This window comes from Giraffa tippelskirchi, chromosome 3 (genome assembly GCF_054371585.1).
Source record: "Giraffa tippelskirchi isolate mGirTip1 chromosome 3, T2T-mGirTip1v1.2.pri, whole genome shotgun sequence".
Lineage (NCBI taxonomy): Eukaryota > Metazoa > Chordata > Mammalia > Artiodactyla > Giraffidae > Giraffa > Giraffa tippelskirchi.
In genome coordinates, this window is record NC_137277.1 from 177,574,758 (window position 1) to 177,598,473 (window position 23,716).

The 23,716-nt window shown below is 47.3% G+C and overlaps 1 long non-coding RNA gene and 1 other non-coding gene across 2 annotated transcripts; both read left to right on the forward strand.

Moving 5' to 3' along the window:
• Positions 1–16,333: 16,333 nt before the first annotated feature.
• TRNAR-CCU (transfer RNA arginine (anticodon CCU)) lies at positions 16,334–16,406 on the forward strand. The gene has a single exon. It is a non-coding gene; the product is annotated as a tRNA-Arg (tRNA).
• Positions 16,407–20,509: 4,103 nt separating this feature from the next.
• Positions 20,510–21,424, forward strand: LOC145543628 (uncharacterized). The gene is made up of 2 exons (XR_014080921.1): positions 20,510–20,574; positions 21,121–21,424. It is a non-coding gene; the product is annotated as an uncharacterized LOC145543628 (long non-coding RNA).
• The last annotated feature ends 2,292 nt before the right edge of the window (positions 21,425–23,716 follow it).

Consider the following 23,716-nt stretch of genomic DNA (forward strand, 5'->3'; position numbering starts at 1 on the left):
AGGCCTGTTTCTGGCATCCGAGCTCCTGCTCCCTCTTCCAACTCCTCCCTCTCCTGCTCTACCATGTTCCCCGCCTCTATAGGGTCATTCTCAGGTGATTTATTTGCCCTGATCTTTTCATTCCCCAAAGTATTTAAATGCCCCATGAATATTTTCTTCCATTCCTTGATCATCATGCAACAAACTGGGGGAGATCTTTGTCAGAGCAGCCTGGGAGCCTGAGAGCCATGGTATGGGTGGAAAGGATAAACTGGAAGATGACCAGGTGAGCTCTTGCTCACTTACTCCTTTGGGATTGGCCTCCTCTCTAGAAACAGATTGGACGAGGTGTAAGAGTCACCACCGTTTCTGGAGAACTGACATCAGGTGCTGTGCAGCAGCTCCACACCCGTGACCTTGCTTGACCTCTCCCCAGCCCCTTCAAAGCACCCCAGGTGGTTGGTGCTGTCTTCTGTCACAGGCAAGGAGACCAGGCCTCAGCAGGGGTCACATTCCTGAAGGCACCATAAGAAGCAGAGTCGGGACTCACAGTCTGACACCTTGCTGCTGAAGTGATCCAGTGGCTTGGCACCACTGCAGCAGAAAGGGCCCTTCCAGATGGGTTCTTTTTCGTGGACGCCCCATACTGCTAGAGCCAGTTTGAGGGATATCATTGCCAGTCTGAGGACCCAAGGTATGTGGTTAGGATCTCACGTGCACAAAATGTCGCCAATAGGACGGATCGGGGTGAAGAGCAGGCTCGGTTCTCAGGAAGAAGCTACATGAGTCAGAAATGACAGGTTTCAGCAGCAGCTCTTCCACCACCAGCCTTCCAGCAAATCATTGCACCTTATCCGTTGAATGGGAATGATCCCCACCCCTCAGATGTGCTGACGACACTGGTGACCAAGACGTTTGTGTGGGCAGGCAGCAGGTGCTCAGAGTGTGCTGACGGAGCTCAGAGTGAAAATGTGGGTGTGGGCAAGAGCTGTCGTCTTCCTGAGTCAGGAACCAGGCTAGGCTAAAGATTCTTTTGTTTTTTTCTTTTTTTAAATTGAAGTGTAGTTGACTTACAGTGTGCCAATCTCTGCTATACAACAAAATAGCTCAGTTTTATATATATATATATATTTTTAGAACATTTTATTTATTTATTTAATAAATTTATTTATTTTAGTTGGGGGCTAATTACTTTACAATATTGTAGTGGTTTTTGCCATACATTGACATGAATCAGCCATGGGTTTACATGTGTTCGCCATCCTGAACCCCCCTCCCACCTCCCTCCTCATCCCATCCCTCTGGGTCATCCCATTGCCCCAGCCCTGAGCATTTGTCTCATGCATCGAACCTGGAATGGTGTTTTGTTTCACATATGATAATACACATGTTTCAATGCTATTCTCCCAGAACGTCCCACCCTCACCTTCTCCCTCAGAGTCCATAAGACTGTTCTATGCATCTGTGTCTCTTATTCTGTCTCGCATATAGGGTTATCGTTACCATCTTTCAAATTCCATATATATGCATTAGTATACTGTATTGGTGTTTTTCTTTCTGGCTTACTTCACTCTGTATAATGGGCTCCAGTTTCATCCATCTCAATAGAACTGATTCAAATGTATTCTTTTTAATGGCTGAGTAATATTCCATTGTGTATATGTACCACAGCTTCCTTATCCATTCGTCTGCTGATGGACATCTAGGTTGCTTCCATGTCCTGGCTATTGTAAACAGTGCTGTGATGAACATTGGGGTACACGTGTCTCTTTCAATTCTGGTTTCCTCGGTGTGTATGCCCAGCAGTTTTATATATTTTTATATATATGTATATACACACATACTCTTTTTAATATTCTTTTCTGTTACAATTTATCCCAGGAGATTGGATAATTCCCTGTACTATTGAGTAACATCTTGTTGTTTATCCATCCTATATATAATAATTTACATCTGCTAATCCCAAACTCCCAGTCCTTCCCTCCCCTACCCTCTCCCCTTCTTGGCAACCACAAGTCTGATCTCTATGTCTGTGTGTCTGTTTCTGTTTTGTAGATAGCGTTGATGCCATGTTTTAGATTCCACACGTAAATGATATCATAAGGTATTTGTCTTTCTCTTTCCTGCTTTACTTAGTATGATAATCTGTAGTTGCATCCATGTTGCTGCAAATGGCGTTATTTCATTCTTTTTATGTCTGAGTCGTATTCCATTATGTATGTGTACCACATCCTCTTTATCTGGTCATCCGTTGATGGACATTTAATTTGTAAGAATCCTTAACCTGAAGATCTCCTAGAAGTCTATGGACGCCTGAAATTGTATGTAGAATTTTGTATTTTTATATATTCATAATAATTAACATATTTCATGCTTACTGTTTGGTAGGTTCTGCATATATTATCTCATTTATTCTTCTCAATAACCATGTGGAAGTAAGTACTATTATTATCTCATCTTATATGTATGCATTTTGAGGCTCATATACCTATGAATGGCTAAGCATTATCTGTGACTCCACGCAACACCATTGTGCCAATTGCTTTGACATTTTTTTCTGGAAGACAGATTCTGAAGGCACCTGTGATACAGAGAAGCCTGGATGAACAGAGAAGAAACCTGAGTAGGTTTGCTCTGTCCCAGTGAAGGGCCTGGGTCAGGAGTGCCACCTCAGGGTAAAGTTTTCTGTGTCGTTTTTCTTTCTTGCTTCCTTGTTACGGGCACGAAGGTGCCAATGTGTTGGATTTGCAAAGCTCTTGGAATAACCCCTGCTTCTGGGAAGGGTGGCAACAGTAGGCTCTGCCTCGCAGTCTTCCCTCTCAGGCTGCAGCTTCACATGTCTCATGGCAGTGTGCTATTCACACCCCAGAGGGAGCATTGCCCTGCTGATGTCTTGGGAATGTGGTGGCTCTGTGTTTGGAGTCATCCAGGGCACTGAGATGGTGAGCTGCCCTCACAGAAGGCCCCTTCCAGGAACCTAGTCTGGATGAGGTGCCCCCAAGCCGAGAGCAGAAGGGAGGAGAAAGACAGGTGTCAGAGAGAAAGACCAAGACAAGACTTAGGCCCCCCCACCCTATGCTGGTAACTCAGGCTGAATAGATCTGCACTTTGAGGGTAACATTGCTGCATAGCAAATGATTACTCTGTATGGAGTCCCTTAGATAAAGACTTTGGGGACAAAACTCTCTGAGCTTGGAGTCAGGAGATCCTTTTGCTTCCTATTTAGCTGGTCTGCACTCTTCGATTAGATAAGGATTGCTTCATTTTCTACTGTTTCCTTTTTGCCCACTGTAAGAAAGCTCCCCTAATGTTCACTTGCTGTGCTTTCCTCTGCCATGGTTTCTTAATGAGATTCTTACTCCACCTCACCCAAACTCTGCTTTTGTAATTTTAGTGTTTTGTGCGCCAATGTGTGTTGTAAACTGCCTTGAGTCTGTTTTGGAAAAGAAATGGGGTGTGGAGAAAGTGCTGATTATATGGTGCAAGCAGTCAGACTGCAGAGATGTGGGTAGCTTCATGGAGGAGGTGGGTCGGGGTGGGTCCGTGGAGGGAGGATGGGCATTCCGGGCAGGGGGCACGGCCCAAGGGAAGGTACAGAGGCCACTGGCACTTACTGGCAGCTTTTACCTAGTGAGCCTCTAGAATTCTTGGGAAATCCGCAACTGGTTAGAAATATGCTTGAAACCAAGCATAGGGAACAGAAGATTTTCAGCTCAAGAGTAATGTCGAGGGATTTCCCTGGTGGTCCAGTGGCTAAGACACTGTGTTCCCAGTGTAGGGGACCCAGGTTCGATCCCTGGTCAGGGAACTAGAGCCCACGTGCCGCAACTAAGAGTTTGTATGCCACAGCTAAAGATCCCACATGCCGAGATGAATATCAAAGATTCTGCATGCTGCAACTAAGACCCGGGACAGCCAAATAAATAAATAATAAATATTGTTTTTCATAAAAGTAATGTCAAGAACGCAGAAGAGCACAGGGGCATGTACATGTAGGCTTGAGGGCCCACTGAAGCTCGACCACAGGCCACCCTTCTTCCTGCTTCCCCCAAACTCTCTGCATGGGTGCTTTGACCGTAAGTTGGGTGATCCTTTGCTGTGGGACACAGCAGTCGCTCAGAAGGGGGAGAAACCCCTGTTTTACTGTAGCTCAGTGTTCAGTCATGTGCCTAGTGGTTGTGGGCCTGGGTTGGAGGTGACGAAGATAACCTGTTGTTAGATCTTGGCTCTGACTGTAGCTCCCCTGTGTGCCTTGGGGAGACACTTCGTTGTGAAGCCTCAACGAACTTACTGTAAAATGAGGATCATAGCACTTGTCTATGGGTGGGCGGAGTCAATATGAAATATAGCAGCTGCCCAATAAATGACCCTCTTTTTCTCCTTTCCCATGGCCACTTGCTGAGGATAAAAGGACCTGACCATAGCTACCAGGTGTATTTCAGAATGTCTGCCTTAACCCTTTCCTACTCCCCAGTGCCACCTCCACCCCCCGTGGCTACCACCCCAAACCAGAAAAGGCTGCTTGACACTGGAGTGTTTGCCAAAACCACCTCTGGTACCTGCCCTTATTCCACAGACCACCTGATGGCTGCCTGCAGGAACTACCCTCCTGGAAGCCAAAATGAGAAGGAGTGAAAAAGAGCAAGAGAGATCTGTGTGCGTCCACGGCAGGGGCACCAGGGAGGTGCTGGACTGGGCTGAAAGAGTGCTGAGAATTTGTTGGCTTATCCTTTGAAAACGTTTCAAAATTGCCCTAAAGGAATGAGAGCGGTACCTCCCCCTTGTGGTTGGCGCTATCAAGTTCATGCATATCAGACACTAGAACAGAGATGGCCTGTGGTGCTCAGTACGTGTTCCCTAGCTGGCAGCTCCGCCTCAGCAATTCCACTTTGTTAAATATCCTAAGGAAATGACTAAGTATTCACAGCATTTGTATGACAGGGTAAGAATTGGAAACAACCTAAATTTCCAACAATAGGGGAGATAGGCTATGATTCATTCAAGGGATGAAATAGAATGCTATCATGAGATCATTCCAAGACAAAAAAATTTCATGATAAACTGTTGAGTGAATAAACAAAGGCTATTAAACAATAGAGAATGGGTCCATTTTTTAAAGTAAACATTTGATTTGTAATAGTTTTAAGTTTACAGAAAGATTCCAAAGATAGTACAGAGAGTTTCTGCGTACACTTCACCTAGCTTCTCCCAATGTTAACATCTTACATAACCATAGTACATGTGTCAAAACTAAGAGATTAACGTGGGTACATTGTTAGACTCTGACTTTATTTGGTTTTCACCAGTTTTTCCACTAATGTCCTTTCTTTCTGTTCCAGGATCCAACCCAATATATTACATTTAGGGTTATTGTTTTTTTTAAGTTTATACACACAGAAAAAGCATGGGAGGTTACAGATGAAAGTATTTTAACTATGATCATAGTTGAGTGTTGGAACTATGGAGTTTTTAAAAAGCTTTCTTGAGTCTTCTTTAATTTTTCTGTGTATAATTATCGCATACTTAAAAAACAGAAAACTAATGCCTTCAGGCTGAGCTGGTGTCTCTCTGATTACTCCTAGTATGGCTACGCTGTGTTGTGATTATTTATTCATTTGTCCTCTTTAGACTGACCTCAAAAGGAGGGGACGTGTCTTCTTCATCTCCTTTTCCCCAATCTTGCAGCTTCGGTGGGGGCACTGAATTCTGGCTGAATGAATGAGTAAAATCAAAGAATTTTATTGCTACCAACTCTCACAACTAGTCTTAGCATTCTCTCAACTCAAGGAAACCCCAGGCTTATGTTTCTCCAGTTGGGTGACCCCTGCAGAAGTATTGGAACTGTTTTTAAACAGTTCTACAGCCCCTGAGTTGACCCTAATGCCCATTACCAAGTGAGTCACCATGGGCAGAGTCATGGAATATGCCAAATAGCCAGACCTAGGTCAGTTGACCAGGCCTTTATATGGTGTCCAAAGAAAAGACAGAGTTCTGTTGACCAAGGGAGTGGGGTTGGATGTGAAGCAGGTTAAAGACAACATCAGAGTCAGGTCCCAAAGCAGTTACTTAAATCCCTGATTCTTTCCACTAAACTATAAACTTGAGGAGGATAGGTCCACATCAATACTGTTTATTGTTAAATCCCTAACACCTAGCATAGCACTTGATATGTAGCAGGGGCCTAATCAATATGTAGTGAAGAAAATACATCTCTTTGTAAAAGTAGTAGATAGTAGTTGAATCAGAATGATTTTAGTTGCAAATAATAGCAAATTGGCTTTGAAAAGGAAATTTGTTGGCTCATGCAGCTGAAAAGTCTAGTGGAGCCTGGTAGGCATGATTTGATCTATTTCTCTGCTAGTCCCCTAGCTCTGTACTCTCAGGATCATCCTCAGGTTGGCTACTCTCATGACAGCAAAATGACTGCAGCAGTTCCAGACCTCACATCTATACTCTATACCATCTGGAGCCAGAGAGAGAATCTGTATCCAAGAATTCCCAGCAGGATTCACTGTGGACTAAGATCACCTGTTGTTCAGTTGCTAAGTCATGTCCGACTCTGTGACCCCGTGGACTGCAGCACAGCAGGCTTCCCTGTCCTTCACTGTCTCCTGGAGTTTGCTCAAATTCATGTCCATTGAGTCAGTGATGCTATCTAACCATCTCATCCTCTGCCACCCTCTTCTCCTTTTGCCTTTAATCTTTGCCGGCATCAGGGTCTTTTCCAATGAGTCAGCTCTTTGCGTTTGATTAGCTTCTTCACAAAGATCATCTGATCACTTGTGAACTGGCCATTAGTGGGAGGGGTTATTTATTGGTTTAGCTTAGATCACGTGCCCTACCATTTGAACAAGTGCAGGAGGAAGTAGAATCCGCTTCCCTGAAACCATGTGGAACCCCAGTGGAAACTGAGATTTTTGAGAAGGCAAAAGCAATCCAGGTCCTGGAGAGGTAACAAACAGGCATCTGACTCAGTTGCTGAGTTGTGTGGCATAGACATAGGCTGCAAGAGTTAAGAGAAGACAGTGAGTGAGGGTTGCAGCAGCCAGAGAAGGGAAGCTTCATGGAGGAGGAGAAGAGACTGAACTAAGACCTGAGATGAACGATTTAGGCAATGGGGAGTAGTGGGCTGGGGGGCATTGAAGAGGAGGGAAGGACCTCTTGTGAAGATGTCACGAGCATTTCCATGTGCCAGACTGCATGCTAACCCCTCTTTAGGCATTATCTCGGTTAATCACCACAATGACCTGCAAGTTTAGTATCTTCATTGTCTCCATTTTACAGGTGAGAATCTGAAACCCAGAGGACACATGATAATGGTTGAAGCTGGGCCTTGGACCCAGCCTGTCTGGCTCTGGAGCCATGATGCTAGTGACTGAAGAGGGCCAAGGCCACCTGAGAAGTGTGTGCACTAGTGGAGAGGCCTGACCTCAAAGATCATCATAGAGGTAGTTAAGAGTGTGAAGCGAGGCTCCAGAGTTTCATCTCCCAGCCTGTGTTCATGCTGTCTCCTCTACCTGGAATTCCTTCTCCACATCCCTCTCTAAACCCTACCCCTTCATGGCCTGAGCCCCATAATACATTGTAACACCCAGCCCATGTGAACTGCATGAGACTGTGTTCTCACTAGACTTCTGTGAGCTCCTCACAAAAACTGCACTTCATCTTTGTATTTGGGGGGCTTGACACAGTGAACTGCCCTTTACAGTTGCCATGGTGACCTCCTCTTCTGAGGACTGGAGGGATATCAAAGACACAGATTGTTAGAGCCCTCAGCGTTACCTTATCTAATCCTCTTGCTTTATAGGAAAAGAAATAGGCCACAGAGGTTGGGACTTTCCCAAGGAACCAGTTGAGTCTAGAACCCAGGAGCCTGGAATTCCAAAACGATCTGGCTTGAAGAGCATTATTAGCTCTAGAGCCAGATTGAACTCAGATCCCAGCTTCTCTGTGCCAGGCTGTGTGACCTGGGCAAGTCACTCAACCTCTCTGAGCTTCATTTCCCTCAGCTGTATAGTGGGGTTATAATGGTGCCTCCTCCCAGGGCTGTTGTGAGAAATAGTTCTTTTGAGTTTCCAGCATAGAACCTGGCGCATGATGGTTCTGCAAGAAATGTAGGCTTTTGTTATCCAAGTTATGGTCTGTGAGACACGGTGACACCAGCCCCGCCCAGCAGGCCCTTCAGAATCCTCCTGTCCTCTTCCACATCCCAGTCCACACATCTTCCCTTCAGAACAGCTGAGAGACCAAAAGGAAGTCGCTGTGATGACTTTGGGGTGGGGGTGGGCCAGAGTCCCCTCCTTTGAGATACTGGCTTCGGCTAATATGACTCCCTTGTAGGTCAGAGCCCCACCCGTTGCTGCCCCACTGGCCTGAGGCCACCAAGGCTGGGCCCTGAGACTCTCTGCTTCTGCCTCAGGCTGGCACAGGTGTGGCGCTGCATGTGGTCCCTCACATGCTCTGTGCCAGACCAAGAGAGCAGCAGGAATAACAGATAGCCCTGGGCAGACACCCAGAATGCAAGGTCCTTTCTCTCTGGGGTGGAGGTGCTCCCAGGGCCGGATGGCACAATCACATGACTGCCCCCCCAATTCAAAAGATATACTAGGTCATCCCCTTTTGAGAGTCACCACCCAAACCCTGCTCCTGCTCATATAAGCCCCTGACTCCCCAACTTCTGCATCTCCCTGGCTGGGGGATGGTGAGCAAGTCGCTTTAGTCCTTCGGCTTCCTCCTCTGTACTATGGGGTCAGTGACGCCTTCTTCAGAATTAAACAGAATCCTATATATGAGAGTGTCCCATGCCAGGTCTTCACACAGCAGGTGCTCAATATACGTTTCTCCCCTCCTCGCTCAGCTGTGCCATTGTCCAGGCAGCAGGGATCAAAACCGAGGCATTTGGTTTTGATCTGAAAGTTCGCCAAGCTCTGACTACAGCTGTCTGAGATCATGTTCCCACTGGATGGACTCCCAACACCTGGGCTTGGTCCTGGTTCTGCCCCTTACTAGGCAGCTTGTATTAGTATGTATCATTCACATTCTATGAGCCTCAGTTTCCTTATCTGCAAAATAAACACATTTACTGATTCAATATATTTACTCTTTGTACTGGGCTCTGGGCACCAAGAAACAAATGAGATTGCTTGCCTTCAAGGACCTCCCAGCCTAGTAGAGGAGACAGATGTAAAATCAGAGACACGTGGAGGGAGCAGTAAGAGCACAGCAGGGGGTGACCAGCTTAGCTTAGGTGGATCTGGGAAGACCTCAGAGGAAGGGACATCTGAGCCACACCTTGAAAGATGAATAGAAGATTGCCAGGCAGCCATGGCGGACAGATTTTGTGTCAAATGTGTTTTATTAATTGGGCTGCCTGGCCCTGCTAGCTCCTACCTCAGCCCACCTTGCTCACAGAGGAAACAAAGAAATGCGCTAGAAACTCATCTCCAGGCCAAGAGCTCCTAGAACAAGGGGCAAGGGAGGCATAGCCACCTGCAGGGCAAAGTCTAGACTCACCAGCCCACCACACAGAGGCCCATCTGCCTTCATATCCCCCTTGTATCTTACACTCTGGCACAACAGAACCTCTTTTTTTTTTTTTGAAACTAATTTATTTATTTTAGTTGGAGACTAATTACATTATTGTAGTGGTTTTTGCCATACATTGACATGAATCTGCCATGAGTGTACATGTGTTCCCCATCCTGGACCCCCCTCCCACCTCCCTCCCATCCCATCCCTCAGGGTCATCCCAGTGCACCTGAGCACCCTGTCTCATGCATCGAACCTGGAGTGGTGATCTATTTCACATATGATAATATACATGTTTCAATGCTATTCTCTCAAATCACCCCATCCTCGCCTTCTCCCACAGAGTCCGAAAGTCTGTTCTTTACATCTGTGTCTCTTTTACTGTCTCGCATATAGAGTCATCGTTACCATCTTTCGAAATTCCATATATATGCGTTAATATACTGTATTGGTGTTTTTCTTTCTTACTTCACTCTGTATAATAGGCTCCAGTTTCATCCACCTCATTAGAACTGATTCAAATGCATTCTTTTTAAGAGCTGAGTAATATTCCATTGTGTTTATGTACCACAGCTTTCTTATCCATTCGTCTGCTGATGGACATCTAGGTTCCTTCCATGTCCTGGCTATTGTAAACAGTGCTGTGATGAACATTGGGGTACACGTGTCTCTTTCAATTCTGATTTCCTTGGTGTGTATGCCCCGCAGTGGGATTGCTGGGTCATATGGGAGTTCTATTTCCAGTTTTTTAAGGAATCTCCACACTACAACAGAACCTCTTAAAAGTCCCTGAGATCAACATCAACCTGTCTCTCCTCCCTGAGTCCCCTCCCTCTCCACACCCGCCTGGCAACCTCCAGTTCATCTCCTGGAAACATGATTGGGCCCACAAGCCACCTGCACACCTTTTTATTTATAAATACATGGACTCAACCTACCTCCACAAATGACTGAGGATCCTTCAAGGACAAAAAGTAGGTCTCCCCAGTGTCCAGTATAGGATTGTCCCGGGGCTGCCTTTCTGGGTGGATGGTTCAAAGTCCACTTCTTCCGCCAACACTGGGCTTCTGCCTCTGGCCTGCTGGCGCTGAGCAATGCATAGCGGATGCAGGAAGCACAGGGTACCATCCAGGGAGAAACGCACATTAACAGGTAATTACAGCGTTGGGTGATGTTGTGGGAAAACGAGTGAGAGCAATGATAGGTTTCCCCCGATATCTGAAATCGGGGCGTTCCACTGCAACCTTTCATAAGCCAGAATGGCATAAGGCAAAGAAGCAGTTATCTCAGGACGCAAGGATGCACCAAATAGAGCACAGATGCTCACAGACACAGTTGAAAGCTATGGCAGCTTGATGCTGAGATGCTGAGGGGAGTTCCCGGGGAAGGAGCCTGGCCGCGCCGCTCTCACTGCTCTGCTCTGGGTGCACACTGCCTCTACAGCGTTCTGGCTGCAGAACAAACGCTGAATGCTGTTTTTGCTTTTAGCCTTGTTTTGTAAAAGTGAAAATCCCCTTCGGATTCCTCTTGGTTAGCAAAAACAGGTACTAATGTGGGTCTTCTCTAAACACAAAGTGGTGGAAAACAAACTTTTGAAAAGCAGGGGGTACCTGTAACTTTGGGTGCCCTGGAGAAGACTTGCAGTAGCCAACATGGAGCTGGGCCTTGAAAGCAAAGCAGGGGTTTGCTGGGTGGTGAGAGAAGGAAAAACGTATATAAGGCACAGAGGCATGAAAAAGGACAGCATGCTCCAGGGACAGCAAAGTATTCCTTACAGCTGGAGCCTGAGAGAAATGGCCAGTGGCGGGGGCTGGGATGGCAGGGGTGAATATGGGAGATGAGGCTAGGAAGGCAAGCAGGGGCCAAGGAGCAACAGACCTCACCCTCATGTCAAGGAGTTTGGACACATACACATCCTAGAGGCAGTTACTGAAGATTTTCAAACAGGAACAGAGTGATGTGGTCAGTTTGAGGGATTCTGTTTTTTAGGCCCCACAGAGAGGCATTTGAGATCTTAGTTCCCTGACTAGGGATCAAACCTGTGACCCCTGCACTGAGAGCGTGGTGTCTTAACCACTGGGCCACAGCCAGAGAAGTCCCAGTTTGTGTTTTAATGTAGAGGGGAGAGGGGATAGAGAAGCCCGGGAGGAAGCTGCTCTGTTAGTCCAGGGATTTGGGCCACTAAATACTGTTAACACTTAGTCATCACTCTGTTCGGCTCCATTCTAATTACCTCATACAAATCCCATTCTCCCAGGATCCGATTTTAAAGATTGAAAAACTGAGGTGTAAAGAAGTACCTTGCTTTACTTGGTAAGTGGTGAAGCCTGGATTTGCACCCTGGTGGCACACTTCAGGGCCTGTGCTTTCAATTTCTGTGTTATATGGGTTCTTACTAGCATCACAGCAATAATAATAATGCTATGCTAATGAGGTTTGCCGAGCACATATTCAACTTTGGACTGTTTAATCAAGTTCTAATCAAGTCGGCAAGGAGGATACTGTCCAGCTGGGAGGCCATCCCCAGAGCCCAGAGTCCAGTGGAGACACTGCTCCAGGCCTTGCTGTATCTGCGTCACTCAGAGCGAAGTGACCTGGCCACCTCCCCAAACTGCTGACAGTGACCTTTGGCAGAGGCATCCAGAGCCTCGTGCTGCAGTTGGCGGACAGCCCAGCCAGAATGACTGAGCCAATGTGGCCTGGGCAGCTGCAAGGCCTGGGCCCCAGGGGCCTCCAGACACCCTGGCTTAAAGCCAGGACACTGTGCAAGGCTGCTAGAGCCCATAGCTTGGGACCCAGCATTAGGAGCCCCAGCTTGGTCACTGATGTGCCATGGAAACTTGGGCAAATCCCTACCCCTCCATGGGCCTCAGTTTCCTAGAAGGTGAATGAATAAAACTTGCCCCTGCCCTTGTCCTTCCTTCCTTACGTGGCCTGAGATGGGCAGGGCACTGGGAGTACCACAGAGTCATCTCTCCTGCCAGGAAAACTGACCCTCACGTTACTTAGGATCTCTCCTTAGTGCCAGGCCCTGTGCTCTGTACTGAGGCCACAGAGCAGGGCTGAGCTGACTCCTGCCTCCAAGAGATTCCCAGTTAGTTGTGGGGCTGGGGAACAGACAGTAAAACCAATTGCAGCCCAGTGTGGTAGGTACTGTATTGCACAGAGAGAAGGACACCTAAGGGGGTCTGTGGGGCTCCAAGGAGGGAGCAGCTGACTCTGCCTGCAGTGACCTGGAGGGCCTCCAAATAGGAAGAACAGGGAACTGCACTGTGTCTTGCATCTTCCAGGTCGTGAAGGGGGTGGGGTGTGTTTCTGCTGAGGCTACAACCTGTGCAAAGGCCTGGAGGCAGAAAAGACTGGTCTGTTGAGGAAAAGGTGAGCATCATGTGGCAGGTGGTGGGGAGGGGAGTGTGTATGTGTTCAAGGAAATGGGGCTGAAGGGGCAGGTGGGAGGCAGCATGGGGCCTCACTGAGTCCCAAGCTGCCAAGGTGCAGCTGAAGGCTCCTTGGCCAGAAGGAGCAGAGCCCACACACAGGCCTCGTGGGCAGCTGGGAGGGAGCCTCTGGAGCCCCAGGTGGCCGGTTCCTCCTCCCTTCCAAGGCCAAAAGTCATCCTGCCCTCCTGTTCAGGGCACTCCATCCCCTCCAATCTTAGACAAAGCCCTTCACAGAGCAGCCCAATTATCTCAAGCACCTCATCCTTGGGAGCTTCATCCTCTATCTTCCAGGTTTCCTTGGCAGTCTAGTGAGGCAGCTGAGACTCAAAGCTGCCAGGTGATGCAGAAACAGTTTTGAGCACCTGTGGGTCAGTCCCCATGTTAATCTCTGGAGAAGGGGCCAGACAGGATGCCTGCAAGGAGCTCACAGTCTGGCTGGGAGGACAAATACTAAACAGGGGAGCATGCTGATAATTAATTATCTACTGCTCTTTTGGTTGTTTAGAAAAACACATCAGCCATAAAAAAAGAATGAAAATAATGCCATTTGTAGCAACATGGATGGACCTAGAAATTGCCATACTAAGTGAAGTAAGTCAGAGAAAGACAACTATCATATAATATCCACTTATACATAGAATCTTTAAAAATGATACAAATGAACTTATTTACAAAACAGAAGTTGAGTCACAGATGTAGAAAACAAATCTGTGGTTACCAGAGGGGAAAGGAGGAGAGGGATAAATTGGGACATCGGGACTGACATACACACACTACTATATAGAATGCTGCTGCTGCTAAGTCGCTTCAGTCGTGTCCGACTCTGTGCGACCCCATAGACGGCAGCCCACCAGAACAGATAACTAATAAAAACCTACTGAATAGCACAGGGAACTCTATTCAATATTCTGTAGTGACCTATATGGGAACAGAACCTTAAAAAAAAAGTGGATATACCTATATGTATAACTGACTCATTTTGCTATATAGCAGAAACTAACACGATATTGTAATTTTAAAAATTAACTCAAGGGTGGGATGGGAAGGGGGAGAGAGGCTCAAGAGGAAGGGGATGTATATAATTATGACTGATTCGAGTTGTTGCACGGCAGAAATCAACACAACACTGTAAAGCAATTGTCCTCTGATTAAAAACACAGTGAAAAAATTTTTTGCAATAAAAATAATAAAATTAATTCAAAATTTAAAAAATAAATTCATAAATAAAAGAAAAATACATGTAGCTGGAGAACTTTATAAGAGGGAGCTGACCTCTCCGGGCAGACAGAGAAGGCATTCTTGAGGAGGTAACGTTGCAGTCTGAGCCTGAGGGATGCAGAGTTGCTGGCTTGCTCTTTGAAGCAGGAGTGGGGAGAATGTTACCAGGTCCCAAATGACTTGTCCCAGGTCCTCTGTTCACAAAGCAGATTTGACTCCAGGTCCACTGCCTCACAGTCCTCCTCCCATCAGGATTTTTCTCAAATTATTCAGATGTCACCAATAAAGAATTTCCATATCTTTGATCTCACTGGATCCTCCCTGAGGTAGGGCCCACCTGCCCATTTAGAGGCAAGCTGAAACCTAGGAAGTCCAAGTGACTCACCCAAGTCCACACAGCGAGTCAGATCTAGGGCAAGAACCCACATGTCTGGGCTCTGAGATACCCGATGAGATCATGGAGGAAATTCGACGCTGTCTTTCCCAGCTTTGCCTTGGACCAGACCATCCCTGGAATGACAGACACCCAAGGGGCTTTCCTGAAAAACAACTTCCTTGAGATGAGAGCTGCTAAGAAATATTTTCAGCTCTGGGGCAGCCCCATGCTAAGCCTATGTTCCTGGGCTTAATGTGCCCAGGAACCCCCTTACTGGTAGCCCAGAGCTCAGAGTAAACAGTTGGACCATGATTCTTTCTGCCCTTGATGTTTCAAACAGAACTGCTGCTGAATGAAATGGAGTGTAAGGAAGGGCTGGACAGGCCTCTAGGGCACGCAGGCACCACTCTCAGTTCAGTTCAGTTCAGTTCAGTCGCTCAGTCATGTCCGACTCTTTGCGACCCCATGAATCGCAGCACACCAGGCCTCCCTGTCCATCACCAACTCCTGGAGTCTACCCAAACCCATGTCCATTGAGTCGGTGATGCCATCCAGCCATCTCATCCTCTGTCGTCCCCTTCTCCTCCTGCCCCCAATCCTTCCCAGCATTAGGGTCTTTTCCAATGAGCCAACTCTTCGCATGAGGTGGCCAAAGTATTGGAGTTTCAGGTTCAACATCAGTCCTTCCAATGAACACCCAGGGCTGATCTCCTTTAGGATGGACTAGTTGGATCTTCTTGCAGTCCAAGGGACTCTCAAGAGTCTTCTCCAACACCACAGTTCAAAAGCATCAATTCTTCAGCGCTCGGCTTTCTTCACCGTCCAACTCTCACATCCATACATGACCACTGGAAAAACCATAGCCTTGACTAGACGGACCTTTGTTGGCAAAGTAATGTCTCTGCTTTTAAACATGCTATCTAGGTTGGTCATAACCTTCCTTCCAAGGAGTAAGCGTCTTTTAATTTCATGGCTGCAATCACCATCAGCAGTGATTTTGGAGCCCCCAAAAATAAAGTCTGACACTGTTTCCACTGTTTCCCCATCTATTTGCCATTAAGTGATGGGACCAGATGCCATGATCTAGTTTTCTGAACTGCCCTCAGAAAGACCTGTAAACTGTAGTAAGCTCTAAGCCCTGGAGCACAGGGCCCTCAAGCCCTGAAGAGGGATGAGTATCTTTGGATCCCAAGGGGATCTCATCCCCATTCAGGGGCCTCTGGGTCCCGGTGGGAAGATCTCTAGACCATTACAGGTGGATCTTTTGGGGGTTTTAACGAGGAGTCTTTGGATACTGTGGACCCTGGTGACGGGGTTCAAACAATAACAGATCACTTGTCAGAATCATGGTAACAGTTGAAGTGTTTACATATATTTGCTGTGTATCTATGGAGTTGCTTCAGTTCTTTTCATCCCCAGAGCATGCACTCCTTGATGGTCTTATGCTCCACACTGGCCCTCAGAGCTTCATCTTATGGAGCCAAAGAGACTGAAGATGGAGAAATTAAATCCAAATCCCCTTAGAGAAGGAAACATCTGGAATCAGACCTGACCCTGTCCTGGGGCCTCCATCTGCCCTTGTACCCTCCCCCCACCACCACTGCCCAGCTGGCCCTGCCTTTCCAGCTCCTGCTGAGCAGCAGTCCTTAGAAGCCAAATAACCAGCCCCTACTCCCTACTCCTTCTGAAAAAGCCTTGTCTGGGGAAGTGGGACAAACTGGAGACCTTCATCCTGACTCTGCCTCCTTCCGTGCTTTGCTAGGAGTTTAAGTGAAATCATGGGTCTGGGACCTCCCTGGTGGTCCAGTGGCTAAGATGCTGCACTCCTGATGCAGGGGGCCTGGGTTCAATCCCTGGTCAGGGAACTAGATCCCACATGCTGCAACTAAAGATCCTGCATGCTGCAATGAAGACTCAACACAGCCAAATCAATAAATAAGTAAAATCTTGGATCTGAAAGTACTTGGTAAACTGAAAAACGTTGAACTGATGCAAACAAGGGGAAAACACCACTCTGTTTGGTACAGAGATGAGTGGTTTAACATCATGCCTCTGAGGGGCTCACAGTCTGGGTAGACAGACACACAGACCAACATGGCATGATTAGTGTGATGGCCACAGGGTGTGCCAGGCGCTGTGAGGGTACAGACAACTCCTGAGGGAGAATGAGAAGGTCTCGAGAGGAGGACACCTTGGAGATGGGCCCTGAGGGAGGTGAGAGAGTTTACCAAGTAGACAAAAGAGAAGACGTGCATTTCAAAGGCAGGAACAGCTGGTGCAAAGGCAGGGGGCCTGGAGAGGGAATGGCACCCAGCTAGAGCCAGAGAGTCCAGTCAGGGATGGGCAAATGAGTCTTGGCAAGGCAGTCAGGGCAGGGCAAAGAGCACTGAAAGGCTTACCAAGAAGATTGGGAGTTCTTTTCAGTAAATAACAGAACTTCTAAAGCAGGGAAGTGGTACTTAAACAAGAAATGATTATTTCGATTCTTCACAAGTTTCAAAATAGAGACTTAGAGTGAGGAAGCAAATTGCTCAAAGCCTCAGTATTAGGCAGGAAAACAGAACTAATAGGAGATATGTATATTGCCACACTTACATTTTTATATGTAAATATTTATACTTATATCTATAAAAGATTTATTATATGTATATATATATAAAACACACACACACACACACATATATGGGGCTTCCCAGGTGGTACTAGTGGTAAAGAACCCACCTGCTAATGCAGGAGATATAAAGAGATGCAGGTTCAATTCCTGGGTCAGGAAGATCCCCTGGAGGAGGGCATGGCAACCCACTCCGGAATTCTTGCCTGGAGAATCTCATGGACAGAGGAGCCTGGTGGGCTACAGTCCATGGGGTCGCAAAGAACCAGACACTACTGAAGTGACTTAGCACACACACACATATATAGGAGATTTTTTTTTATAAAGAATTGGCTTATGCAGTTATGGAAGCCAGCAGGTCCCAGGATCTGCAGGATGAATCAGCAAACTGGAGACCCAGGAGAGCTGATGGTTTAGTTCCAGTCCAAGTCTGGAGCTATCTGGACACCCTGTGATCCATTCAAATTGGCACATAAAATAATCACAGCCTCACAGCTAAACAGTGGCAGGGCTTGGGTTCGATCCCAGGACTATCTGACTCGAGAACCCATTGCCATAGCAGCCTCTAGGCAGAGATCCAGGGCTCTCCTTTCCCAGCCTGATCTCCAGCCTCATGCCAGCTGGAAAGAAGCAGCCAGTTACCAGCCAGGTCAGGCCATGGGCCAGCCAGATAACCAATTGGGGCTTGGGGAAGGACTAAACAACAGCTTCTCTGTTTTAGGCAAGGCTTTACAAAGGGTTCTATGCCCTCTTGGGCGACCAGGTGAGGGCAAGGGGGCTGGGGCTTCAAAGGAACTGGCCAGCAGGAGCGGACCTCCTCTGCTCTCATCAGATGTCTAAACAGCTGTGCTTCTGTCTCCCTTCCCACCCGCTGCTCCCTGACCTGGAGAGTCATTGCTTTCAAGATTGTTGAAACTGGAAAAGCCCCCAATCTTCCCTTCTTCAAATCAGTTCCACACCATTATGCAGATGGCAAAACAGAGATCCAACGGGCTTCCCCACTGAGCCAATTCAGTTCTTGTCAACCCACATTTATAGGTCTCACTGTGTTCTACCATGTAGGGGCTCAGACAGTAAAGGAATAGAATAGGCAAGTACTACGCAAGTCCAAGACAGTGGTTACGTGACTCTCTCCCCACCAACCTGGAACCCCTAAGGAATAAAGATGGACCCACCTCTGTGCCTCCAAAGTGAGCACAGGGCCTAGCATAGAGAAGGTGTGTGTGCCGGCTATTCAGTAATGTCCCCACATGTTCCACAAGGCCCTGGGGTACCTATGAGAGACACAGAGAACAGAATCTTCATGGGCTGGGGCTAGTATAAAGGTGGGTGGTGAGAGAAAAGAAGTTGAGGATAAAATACGACCGGTTCCAGGCTTCAGCTCCTGGGTATATGGGGGTATCCTTCCCTAATTTGAAGGACAGCTGGAAGAAGTGCAAATCTAGAGGGAGATGACAGCTGGGACCCTGAATCTAGAAACACAGCTAGGACCTTGAAATTATGAGTAAAGGTCTGGAGAAGGAAAAGTAAAAGGTTTGTTTGGGGAAGGCTGTTGGTGTGTCTTGGAGAGCAGGAAGAATTAGGTATGAGGGGTAGGGGGTTTGGAATGGAGGCTGAGATTGGTCCTTGATTCCTTTCTGGCAGTGGAGAGCCACTGCAGGTCTGTAACAGATCCTCAGAGAGATTATTCCGGAAGTCACTTCCAGGGACTTCCCTGGTGGTCCAGTGGCTAAGACTCCAAGCTTGCAATGCAGGGGGCTCAGGTTCAATCCCTGGTCAGGAAACTAGATCCCACATGCTGCAACTAAGAAAGCGTTCGTATGCCGCAACAAAGATAAAAGATTATATGTGCTGCAACTAAGAACTGGTACAACCAAATATATAATTTTTTAATTCTTAAAAAAAAAGGTCACTCCCAGCAAGCACCACAGAACCAGCACCGCCAGATTCCTCAGGGAGTAGGGGAGATGAAGCCAGGCTGTGCCCACATCAGTGTCCACTTTCTTCCCTATTCACCATATTTCTTCCCTGTTCACCATATTTACCCCTCCCCACTCTGAGGGGAGGGGTAAATGCCCACTGGGCAGATGAAGAAACTAAGACACAGGGAAGTGAAGTGTGTGCCCGGGGTCACAGCTGGGAAGAGAATCACTTGGAGCCCATCCCCCTCCTACCTTACAGAGAGAGAATAAGAGGCCCAGAGGGGAAGGTCCCCATTTTGCCCATGAGGAAGTAGAAACACAGGAAGGTTGGGTCTTTTCCAAGCTATTCAGTAAATAGTGATCAAGCCCTCCAAACACCCTGAGTGTTTTTTCATCTCTCCACAGAACTGGGCCTTTCTACGGTCCTCAAGCCCAGCGTTTCCAAAATACTTGTCTTGGCCACTATATCTCTCGTTCAAGATGATGCATGCCACTGCGGAACCAGAAACAACTTGACTCTGCATACTGAGTTCCAGGGAGGGGAAGCAACCTCCCACGTCACCCGGAAAATCAGGGTCTAACGTCAACGGCTATTTCCTGGGCTGTCCCATAGAGTGGCGGGATAGAGGCTTGAGGGGTGGTGGGAGCAGCCTCTGGGTGACCGCGGGAAATATCTCTGGGGAAAGGAAGGTTCTGAGGCCCAGAGACGGCAAGGGGTTGGCCCCAAGCTCCGTCAGCTAAGACCTGCTGTTGCCCTACCTCAGCACTTGGCGAACACCAGGTACTTTCTGGCGGTGAGGAGGATGGGCCGGGCCCCCGCGCCTGCCCCACATCCTACCATGAGAGCGCACCAGGAACGAGGGGCTTTCCACTCAGATCCCCGAGAGAAGTTGCTCCATCATCCTGTCTCACCACAACCATTTCCTTCTCTAAAAACTCCCTTCCCCACAGGCCCTGAGGCCAGCCAAGCTCTCTCAACACAGAGGGACTAGCTTCTCCGGCTGAAGCCACGCCGGGCTCAGGAATGTCCCAGGAGGCCCTCTTGCCTCTGCCACGGCCACAGCAGAGGGTGTGTGCCGAGTTGGCTCCAGGCTGGGCCGGGCCTGAAGCTAGCCCCTCTCTGAGAGGACGAGTCACATACTTCCACCGTTGCAAAGCCTTCACACACACACAAGAGCTCACTTAATCCTCACAGCCAACCCGCGGTGGCGGAACAATTACTATCAATGGCCTTTTTCCAGGTAAGGAAAGTGAAAGCAGAAAGGAGTTCCGAGTAATAACGACTTTTCCCTCTGACTGAGCAATTTGTTCCTCCTAAGGGTCTGCTCAGTAGTGTATCAGTAGAGTATCAGGTTCTGAGTTTTGTTTAGCTTTCGCAGACTTTTTTGGAGGTTGCCTGGGAAAGAGTCAAGCCTCGCGCGTCGTTTCCAAAGCGGAAGCCCCCGGGGTTGGGGAAACCGGAGCCGGAAAGGAGACTTGACCTAGCGATGTTCACACATGGCAAGTGAACTAACTGGCTGGGGTCAGACTTGGCGGCGGGAAGCACCTGCCAGGCTTGTACCCTGACACCCGGGCTGCCGCCTGCTGCCTCCCATCCCTAAGGCCTCAGCTTCTCGGCCCTTCCAGAGCTCACGCCTCCGGTGGGGCCGCAGACTGTGGGAGCTGGGTGTGCTGAAACCCCTCGATCTCTGTGGGTGGGAAGATTCCGACCCCACCCTCCTTGGGCGCCTGCAGCTCCTCCAGCCCCGGGTGGCCTCCCTGACCCTTCCAGCCCTGCCCCCGCCCCGCCCCCTATACGCCGAGCACCTGAGACTTGAAAGGTTCCGCCCCCCAGCGGTGCGGCAGGTGTAAGGGGCGGGGCCATGCCGAAGCTCTGCCCCTTTACCTGCGGAGGCCCACCTTGAAGAAAGAAGGTCCGGCTGGTAGGTGATGCCAGCAGCTACTGACTCATACACTCATCCATTCATGCATTCAACCTCCCTGATGTTTATTCATGCGCTCCCTTGGCAACTTCTTAACCCTAGAACCTTCTAATTCTCTCACTAGACTCTTCCGGACAGCCAAACTGGGTCACGCCTTTTTCTGGACCCTGGGGACACAGAAATGCACAAGGTGGACACAATCTCTGACCTGGAGGACTTTAGGAGTGCAAGGGGCACAGCAGCGTGTGTCTGGTGCTGTAAAGAATGGGCGCAAGGCAGCAAGGAAACAGTGAAGAAGCGTCATGTGTAAGAGCATCCAGGCAAGGCTCCAGAGAGGAGTGGTGTCCCACCTGGATCAGGAAGGGAACAACAACTGGCCAGGTGGAGTTAACAATAGTAACAACCCAAATATAAGCTCTTTGCAGTCTCTTACTGTGCACTTTGGCTTCCCTGGTGGCTCAGTGGTAAAGAATCCGCCTGCCAACGCAGAAGACGCGAGTTTGATCCCTGGGTGGGGAAGATCCCCTGAAGAAGGAAATGGCCACCCACTCTAGTATTTTTGTCTGAGAGATCCAATGGAAAGAAGAGCCTGGTGGGCTGCAGTCCGTGGGGTCGCAAAAGAGTGGGACACAACTTAGCGACTAAAACAACAGCTGTGTGCTTTATTTCCATTAATTTTCATCTTTATCACAATCCTGGGAAGTAGAGATTATCACCTTCATTTTACAGAGGAGAAAATTGAGGCTTCAAGAGTTTAAGTCAATTGTCCAAAGTGATACAACCAATAAATACAAAACCCAGAATCTGAGCCAGGTCCATTTCCAAGTTTAGACCTAGACTTAAGTTTAAAAATACAGAATGTTAAACATAAAGGCCTGGAGGCTATACCAAAAATATTAGCAATGGTAGTCTCTGGGAGATGAGTTTATATTATTATACTTTTGAATTATGTATGAGATGAGATATCTACATATGTTAGAATTCACAATTTCCCTATGGTAGATTAGTTTTGCTTTCTCCAATTCTTTTTTCTTTCTCTCGAAATGGAAATTGCTTGACAGTGGGGTTTTTCCCTTGATTACAAAAATATAGGGTCATTTTTGAAAATCTGTCCATTTAAAAATAATCATTTCCAGTGATTATTTTCCCTCTGTGTTTTCCTAACTTACTACATCAAGCATATATTACCTTTGTAATTCGAAAGCAAATGCTATTTTTAAGAAATGAATTGCACACATCGAGGACTGAGTGATCGGAACAACTAGAGCTCAGACAGTTCCTGAGAAAAAGGCTTGGGGGTTTTGGTTGACCTCAGACCAGAGTGAGTCATCCCAGTGAAGTAGCTGCCAAACACTGGGCAGACAAGTAGAAACGCGGGTCCCAGACTGGGGAAGGAAACCTCCCTTGCACCTCAGGGCTGTCAGACTTTAGGTGGGCTGGAGAGCTGCCCTGCAGCTGAGGAGAACCCGAGTGCAGTTGAAGGACCTTGGAAAAGAGGCACCCAGGGAGAGGTCTTCACAATACACATACAGTTGGCATGCAGGTATGGGCAGGGTGACCAAGGGGGCTTAACTTGTCTGGAGAAATAGTGAGCAAGGAGAGGCTGGAAGCCCATCTCGCTAATCGATAACATTAGGAGACTTCCCTAATGTTTGTAGGAGTTTGTAGAATAGGAGTAGGATGTGTACAATGTTTGTAGAATAGGAGCAGGAAGAGATACACCCCAACTCATTATCTCAGAGGGAATGTGCTGAAACTATTAATAGTAACCAATAATGATAACAATAATCAGAATTGTTGTGTGCCAGACTCTTTATGCCTAATACGTTATATGTAATATATTGTAATATATGTAATTATATACAATATATATTAATTATGTTGATTATTATATGTAATACATGGTGTGTTATATAATTGGAACTTCCCAGGAGGCTCAGAGGTAAAAGAATCCTCCTGCAATACAGGAGATGTGGGTTTGATCCCTGGGTGGGAAAGATCCCCTGGAGAAGGAAGTGGCAATCCACTCCAGTATTCTTGCCTGGGAAATCCCATGGACAGAGGAGCCTGGCAGGCTACAGTCCAGAGGGTCGCACAGAGTCAGACACAACTAAAGCAACTTAGCACTTACACATGTGTGTGTGTGTGTATTTATATAGTTAGGCATAAAGAGCCTGGTTGGTATATATACCAGTGACTTTCAAATTCAATCTATACTAGACTCCTCCGGAAGGTCTCTTGCGATACAGACTGCTAGGTCCCACTCCCAGAGTCTCAGATTCAGTATGTCAGAAGTGGGGCTAATTCACAGGTGATTAAATGTGGCTGGTCTGGGAACCACACTTTGAGAACCACAATATATTTTATCTTATTTATTTATCACAATCACTCTGCAGTAGAGATTCTGTTATTATCCCAATTTTACAGATCAAAAAACAAACAAAACAAAACACATCATCTGAGGTTCCTCACAGAGGCAAAATTACTGTTTACAGCTAGCAAGTGGCAGAACCTAGATTTGAATCTAGGTTTTCCTGACTCCAAAGTTCATGCTTAACAAAAACAATCAGTTCTTTTTTTTTTCAATTAATTGATAAGTAGAAATTAAGATTGCATTGTTTGAAATTAACACAAAATTGTAAATCAACTATACTTCAATAAAATTTTTTAAAAGATTCTATGGTTTGGTAACAAACTGGTAAATTGTTCCTTGGAGTTAT